This window comes from Vespa crabro, chromosome 24 (assembly GCF_910589235.1).
Source record: "Vespa crabro chromosome 24, iyVesCrab1.2, whole genome shotgun sequence".
NCBI classification, from domain to species: domain Eukaryota; kingdom Metazoa; phylum Arthropoda; class Insecta; order Hymenoptera; family Vespidae; genus Vespa; species Vespa crabro.
In genome coordinates, this window is record NC_060978.1 from 1,484,587 (window position 1) to 1,492,086 (window position 7,500).

Sequence of the window (7,500 nt, forward strand, 5' to 3'; positions counted from 1 at the left end):
ACGAAAAGAAAAAAAAAAAGAGAGAGAGAGAAAAAAAAAGAAGAAAAAGGGGAAAAAATGGAGGAGCAAGAGCGACGAACGAGAGACAGAGAGAGAGAGAGAGAGAGAGAGAGAGAGAGAGAGACAGAGAGAGAGACAGAGAGAAAGAGAGAGAATGAGAATGAGAATATATGTAGTGGAGGTAAAAGAAGGGGTGGCTCACGCGTCGGCACCCTCTATTGTACCAGTACTCGTCGTTCTCCTCTCTCATCGTCGTCGTTCTCTTCTTCCTCTTTCTCTTCTCTCTCTCTTTCTCTCTCTCTTTCTTTCTCTCTCTTTCTCTCTGTCTCTTTCCTTCCTTCGCACAAATCGCAAGCGTCGAGCAAGGGTGACAATGGGCCACGTCGAGGGCCAGGCAAGAGTGCGAATCATATGCACGATACCCGCATCCACCTAGACTTACTACCCCCTGAGGCTTGGTACTCGAGTGCACGACATCGAAAAAGGGTGCGTTTCCTTCTCCCTCTCTCTCTCTCTCTCTCTCCATCTTTCTCTCTGTCTGTCTATCTGTATGTGTATGTATGTGTCTCTGTCGTATTATTCCTTTCTCTCTCTCTCTCTCTCTCTCTCTCTCTCTCTCTCTCTTTCTCTGTTTATCTCTGTCCATCTATCTGTTCGTTTTTCTCTTTCTCATTATTATTTTTTCAGAAACTCTTTCACGAATACCACTTAAATAACAGAATATCATGCGACTGAGTTTGAGCTCTCGTTTATGACACTGAAATGTCTCATTCGATTCGATCGTGATTCAACGTGATTCTTTCTAAGGTCTATCTGGAAAAGATTTTAAAAGAGAGAGAGAGAGAGAGAGAGAGAGATAGAGAGAAAGAAAGATAGAGAGATATATAGAGATAGAGTTAGAAATAGAGAGATAAAGTTAGAGAGAGAGAGAGAGAGAGAGAGAGAGTGACAGTGAGAGTGAGAGTGAGAGTGAGAGATGTGTCTCTTTTGTGTGCCAAAACGAAAGTCATTATGTATTACGTAGAAAAGAGAGAGAGAGAGAGAGAGAGAGAGACAGAGAGCTAGGGAAAGAAATAGAGAAAGAGAGAGAGAGAGAGAGAGAGAGATGGATCGATCCTTGGTGTTCGTCGTTTCGTGACGATCGACCGTATCCGTTGACCTTTCAAGATTAACGATCGAACCGACCCGAACGGAATGGCACTAAATACGGGCCGTCGTCAGTCCGTTTCCTTACAAACTTTTCTCTCTTCCCTCCCCTTCCCTCCCGAGTCCCCTTTCCGCGATATCATTCGCATTACTTTTCTTTTCTTTTCCCTTTCTCTTTTCTCTTATTCATCGATACGTAGGAAAGAAGGAAGGAAAGAAAGAGAGAAAGAAGAAAAAAGACGAGCCCTAAATCGATCGTATACAAATTTGCTTGTTTTTTTTTTCTTTCTTTTCTTTTTTTTTTTTTTTGGGCTTATTTTCTGTCGATTAAGATAAACACATCTTAATATGGAATAAAGGAAACATTAAACATCGAACTAATGATCATTATGAGAGATATCATCTTTTATATATTATGTATTATAATCTTTTTTATAGTTTTATCTGAAATTAATTCGATAAAGTTAACTCGCGAGATCGATACATCGAGATAAAGTTCTAAAATATATATATATATATATATATATATATATATATATATATATATATATATATATATATGTATTAATATTAGTTCAGATATATCTAAGAGATTTTTTTTGTCGCTGTCTAACGTAAGCAAAATTCGATATCGATAAATGTAATTGACTGGTGGGTGGGTGGTGGTTGGATGGGTGACGACAATCTGATAGATCGATATAACATGAATTTTCTCTCTTCACTTCGATATCAAACGCATATAATTGTCATTTCTACGTCGTCCCGAAGCTCTTATAACTTTTTAATTTTGTTATTACCATGTGAGTTATTTACGAACGAGTGACGCTTTTTTTTTCCTTTTTCTTTTTTTTATTTTTTGTTTTTCTTTCTTCTCTCTCTCTCTCTCTCTTTTATCACGACTTATTATCGTCACGCGAATATATTCTGTTATTCTAATGACAAATAAAAAGTTTCCTTCGTTACTTTTATATATTTTTATCGTATTACGCGAATAAATGATTTCATCGTTCTTCTTTTTTATTCTTTCTAGTTTACGATAGATCATTAATTATTAGATATTACGTTAGATATTACGTAAATTTTCCAAATTTTCACAAACTTTGGAGCATTAGAAATAGAAAGGAAAAAAAAAAAAAAAAAAAAAAAAAGAAAAAAAAAGGAAAAGAAAAGGAGAAGAAAAATACGAAAATAAGAAAAAAATATAAAAGAGAAAATAATAGATGGAAAATCGAAGATAATGTAATAGATAAAAACATTACATTTACGTATTTACATTTATTTTATATATTATCATTTTCATTTTTCTTTTTCTTTTTCTTCGACGAACGGCGGTATCCTCCGTCTATTATTATAATAAATTAAGAATCGAAATGAAAAATTTAGAATTCGTTTAATAACATTTCACTCATCATACGTATTATTAGACAAGAGCTATGTGAGGATCCAATTAAAACTAAGAGAGAGAGAGAGAGAGAGAGAGAGAGAGAGAGAGAGAGGGTACACTTGTACGTTTATGGTACGTACATTGAATTACGTTTATATAGATGCATACGTTATATTACTTATGTATGTATGCATGCATGCATGCATGTATGTATGTATGTATATATGTATTGTACGTACGTAAATAGTAGTACATACAATAACGTTACCTAAATACATACGTTAGAAACGTTTCGGCGTACAAAGGCGGATCCCAACTATTTTCGTAATCGAACGAATGCGAAAGGACTCGGTTCGGTGCACTTGCAGTTATAGAACCGATATATAGCCTCCCTTCCTCCCTTCCACCCTCCCTCCCACCCTCTTTCCTCTCCCTCTACTTGAATCGGAACGCCGATGGTCTTATTGGAATCGAAGCGTACTCGTTCGCTTGGAAACTACGTTACTGTACACCCGTTTCAACCTCTTCCTCCTTTTCCTCCTATTTCCTCTTCCTCCTCCTCCTCTTGTTGTTCCTCTTGCACCTCCACCACCTCCTCATCCTCCGTTCCATTTTTTCCACATTTTCTCTCTCTCTCTCTCTCTCTCTCTCTCTCTCATCTCGTTTTTTCTGCGGTATTTTTTTTTCTTTCGCTTCCCATTTTTGTTGCCGTTTTTTTTTCTTTTTTTCCTCTTCTTTCTTTCTTTCTTTCTTTTTTCTTTTTTTTTGTAATTCAAATTTTTTTTTCATTTTCGTTTTTTTTTTTCCTTTTTTTAAACTTTTTCCCTTACCATAAAACCTTACCTCTCCCTCTTCCGCCCCCTCCCCCCGCTTTCTCTTCACCCTCCCACCCATCATCCTCCGTCTCCCACGTACTCTCTCCAATTATATTTTTTTTCCCGGGCTACCGCGCTTCTCTCCTCGCTTTTCGTTTTTATTATCGCGTTACCAGTTAGAATAGAATTTATTCACGAGGGACGAAAAGTTCTCGAGCGAGATCGGGCAAGGGATTTTCGTTTTGTTTATCTTTTATTTTCTTTTCTTTTTTATTCCCCGAACCTCCCCCACCCCGCACTTTTTTTCTTTTTCTTTTTCTTTTTCTTGTTTCAAAATTAAAATCGTAGATTCTTCTTCCTCTCGTTGATAATCTATATATACCTTTGCGAGAAGGAAGAAAGGAAAAAACAAAAGAGAAGAAGAAAAAGGGGGGGAGGAGGAGGATGAGGAGGAGGAGGATGAATTGGAGGAGGAGGAGGAGAAAGCTCGCTTCGATTTGTCCGTTTCTAGAATTTTCTTATCTTCCATTTTGCTTTTATCCGCAAGAACCACTTATAAGGGAGAATTAATCATATCTTTTTTTTCTTTTTTTTTTTTCTTTTTTTTCTTTTTTTTTTTTAATACTATCCCAATGTATATCCGTAATACCTTCCCCCCCCCCCACTTTTTTATCCGGGCTTAAAAACAAACGGTTTTTAAAATTAATCTTTATTTCGAACAAATGTGCGTAAGAAAAATGTGTAAGGAAAATTCATAGGAAGGAATTTATAATTTAATAGTAATAGCGATGGTAGTAGTAGTAATAACAGTAGTAATAGTAAGTAGGTAATAGTTTTTCTTCTTTATTCTTTTCTTTTTCATATTTTTTTTGTTTTTTTCTTTTTTTTTTTATTTATCTTCTCCTTTTTTTCTTATTACTTACGTATAGATGAAAGAAAAGATGAAAAAAAAGGAAAAAAAAAAGTATTGAAAAAAAAAAAAAAAAGAAAAGGAAAAAGAAGGAACAAATGAATTATTTCTAAGATCGTCTTAATATTTCTATCTGTCCATTTATTTATTTATTTATTTATTTATTCATTCATTAATTCATTCATTCATTTATATATTTATTTATTACTTTTTCTAATAAATAAATATATAATATTAATATTATATTAATATAAGATTAATATTATACATTATTATATATTATATTAAAATATTAATATTTAATATTACATTAATATAATATTGACATTAATTTATTTACTTTTAAAAAGATAAATGGATCGATGAAATAGAAAGAAAAAAAAAAAAAAAAAAAAAAAAAAAAAACAAAAAAAAACAAAAAAAAAACAAAACAAAAAGAAAAATAGATTATAAGAACCAACACCTAAGGAAATATAAGAACAGATGTGATACGTGCGCCGCGTCTGTCCGCGGAAGATACGACGGGATGCTGTTTCGAAGATGCTTTGGCTCGAGAGAACAGAATGAGGATGAGGAGGAGAAAGAGGTGATGCTGGTGGTAAAATAGAAGGAGGAGGAGGAGGAGGAGGAGGAGGAGGAGAACGTAAACGCGCGCGCGCAAGAGACAGAGAAAGAGAGAGAGAGACAGAGAAAGGGCCGTGCAAAGCGCACGTACCGCGCAACCCGTCTTGCACGATGGTGGTTGATGGGCGCCTAGCAACAGGCGTGTCAGGGGTTGTCAACCCCTGCCCTCGGCTTACTTTCTCCTTTCGCGGTCGCTTACGTAACCAAAAGCCGCGCTCGAGTCAGTCAGCTTTTACGCCTCTCCACCTCCATCTCTCTCTCTCTCTCTCTATCACCTCTCTTTCTTCCTCCTCCTTCTCCTCCAACTCTTCTTCATCATTCTCATCCTCCTTCTCTTTCTTCTCTTTCTCTTTCTATTTCTCTTTCTCTCTTCACTTCACTTTTCGCTCTGAAGGTTCTTCATACGACGCATCCTCGCCATTCGCTGCGTTCTCGCTTCGATTGCCTCTAGTATGAAAGAGAGAGAGAGAGAGAGAGAGAGAGAGAGAGAGAGAGAGAGAGGGAGAGAGAGATTTCTTTCATGGAGCTTTTCAAAATCACCGAAGAGGTCATACTCCATAAGATTCTTTAGTAGCGTGCAATGACGAACAGCTTTCTTTTTTTTGTTTTTTTTTTCTCTCTCTTTCTTTTTCTTCTTCTATTTTCTTTCTTTCACTCTTTCTCTTTTTTTTTCTTTTTTCTTTTTTTTTTTTTTTTCTTCTTTTTCTTTTTTGTAAAACTCTACGAACAAATTACTGCGGGATTATAAATACGAAGTAAAAGGGTAAACACGTCATCGTTAATCTACCTAAAATACACATTGCATACATCATACGTTTCATTTAATTTTTCTAAACAATTTGCCTTCCTTTCTTTCTTTCTTTATACGCCCTTTTCATTCTCAGCGAGTAATAAGGGTAATGAATTAACAAAAAGAAAAGGAAGGGAAGGAATCATTATGACAATCGTATATATATATATATGTATATATTAATTTTTTTTTTCTTTTTTTTTTCGATTTCATATTTCCAATTAAATAAATGTCTATGGACGGTCATGTCGCCGTCAATAAATTATCCCAATTTAATATGCGTTATAGCGGGTGTAGTATATGCAATATTTTACTCGAACGTTTTTTTTTTTTTTAATCGAAAGAAGTGGAAAAGAAAAAAGAAAAAGAAATAAGGGGGAAAAAAGAAAATAGAAAGTAAGAGAAAAGAAAGAAATTTATATTATATTACGTCGTTTCTATCGAAACGCTTCAATAAACAAGCTTTTCAATATGGAAAAGATTTAATAAAAGTCAACGAGGCGTTAATAAGTTTACTCGATAAATGTATATTCCATGTAAATGTATGTATATATATATATATATATATATATATATATATATATATGTACGTTTGTATGTATGTATGTATTTATGTATGTACGTTGAAAATCATGGTAAAATCGTTTTACGGAGATTTCGCATTATAATAATTATATTCCACCACCGTCACCATTACCACCATTAACACCAACATGCACCGCTTTTGTCCCATATTTTCCTCTCTCTCTCTCTCTCTCTCTCTCGCTCTCGCTCATACACACACACACACACATACACACACAGACACATCCTTGTCTCTTTTTATATTATATAACTTTTCTTTTTTTATCGTCAATTTTTCTTCCGATTTTCAATTCCTTTTTACGATCATCAGAAAAGGATCTTTCACTGTCACAAAGTTCATTCATGTCGAACTCACTTCGAACTTGTACGATCAAAGAGATACGGTGTTCTTTTTTTTTTCCTTTCTTTCTTTTCTTTTCTTTTCTCTCTCTCTCTCTCTCTCTCTCTCTTTTTTTTTCTTCTTTTGCTTCTTTTGCTTTTACTTTTATCTTTTTTTTTTTTTATCTCTTCACGAGGAAAAGTCCATGTGGTACCGATGGCTTTGTTGCTAGCCGCCGCACTGGTCAAATGGATCGATACGATAAAGTCGAATCGATTTTCTCGTTAATGGCTTTTTTCCTCCCTCCCTCCCTCTCTCTCTCTTCCTCCTTCTCTCTCTCTCTCTCTCTCTCTCTCTCTCTCTCTCTATCTATCTATCTATCTATCTATCTATCTATCTATCACTTTTATACATGAGTTATTACCGATATAATAGTTTAAACGTTTAATTTTCAGACCAATGTTCTTCTTTTTCTTTCTTTCTTTCTTCTTTTTTTTCCTTTTTTTTCTTTTTTCTTTTTTTTTTTTTCTTTTTTTTGTTACCATTCGCGCAGATAAAAAAAACATTTTGCAAAGTAAAAAAAAAAAGAAATATAAAAAAAAATTCTTGCCTATCCTATTATTCTTTTTCTGCTATTATACTTTTTACTTGCCTGCTCCTTTTTTCCTTTCTTTCTTTATTTATTTATTTCTTTCTTTCTCTCTGTGTCTCTCTCTCTCTCTCTCTCTCTCTTCTCTCTGGCCATTCTTCGAACTCGCGTGGGCGTTCAACAGTATTTCAGTATTTACGATTTCTTCGTCCTTATTTTCCTTCTTTTTCTTCTTTTCTTCGTCTCTTTTCTTTTTTGTATTTCTTTTTTTTTTTTGTTTTTTTTTCCATTTCTTTTCTTTCCTTTTCTTCTTTTTTATCTTTTTTCTTCTCTATCTC

The 7,500-nt window shown here is 34.3% G+C and overlaps 1 protein-coding gene across 10 annotated transcripts in view; it reads left to right on the top strand.

Annotated features, from left to right (window-relative positions):
• The window catches only part of LOC124432253 (growth factor receptor-bound protein 14-like), a 414,015-nt gene that overhangs the window by 383,223 nt on the left and 23,292 nt on the right, over nucleotides 1–7,500 (top strand). The gene's annotated exons all lie outside the window — the stretch shown is intronic.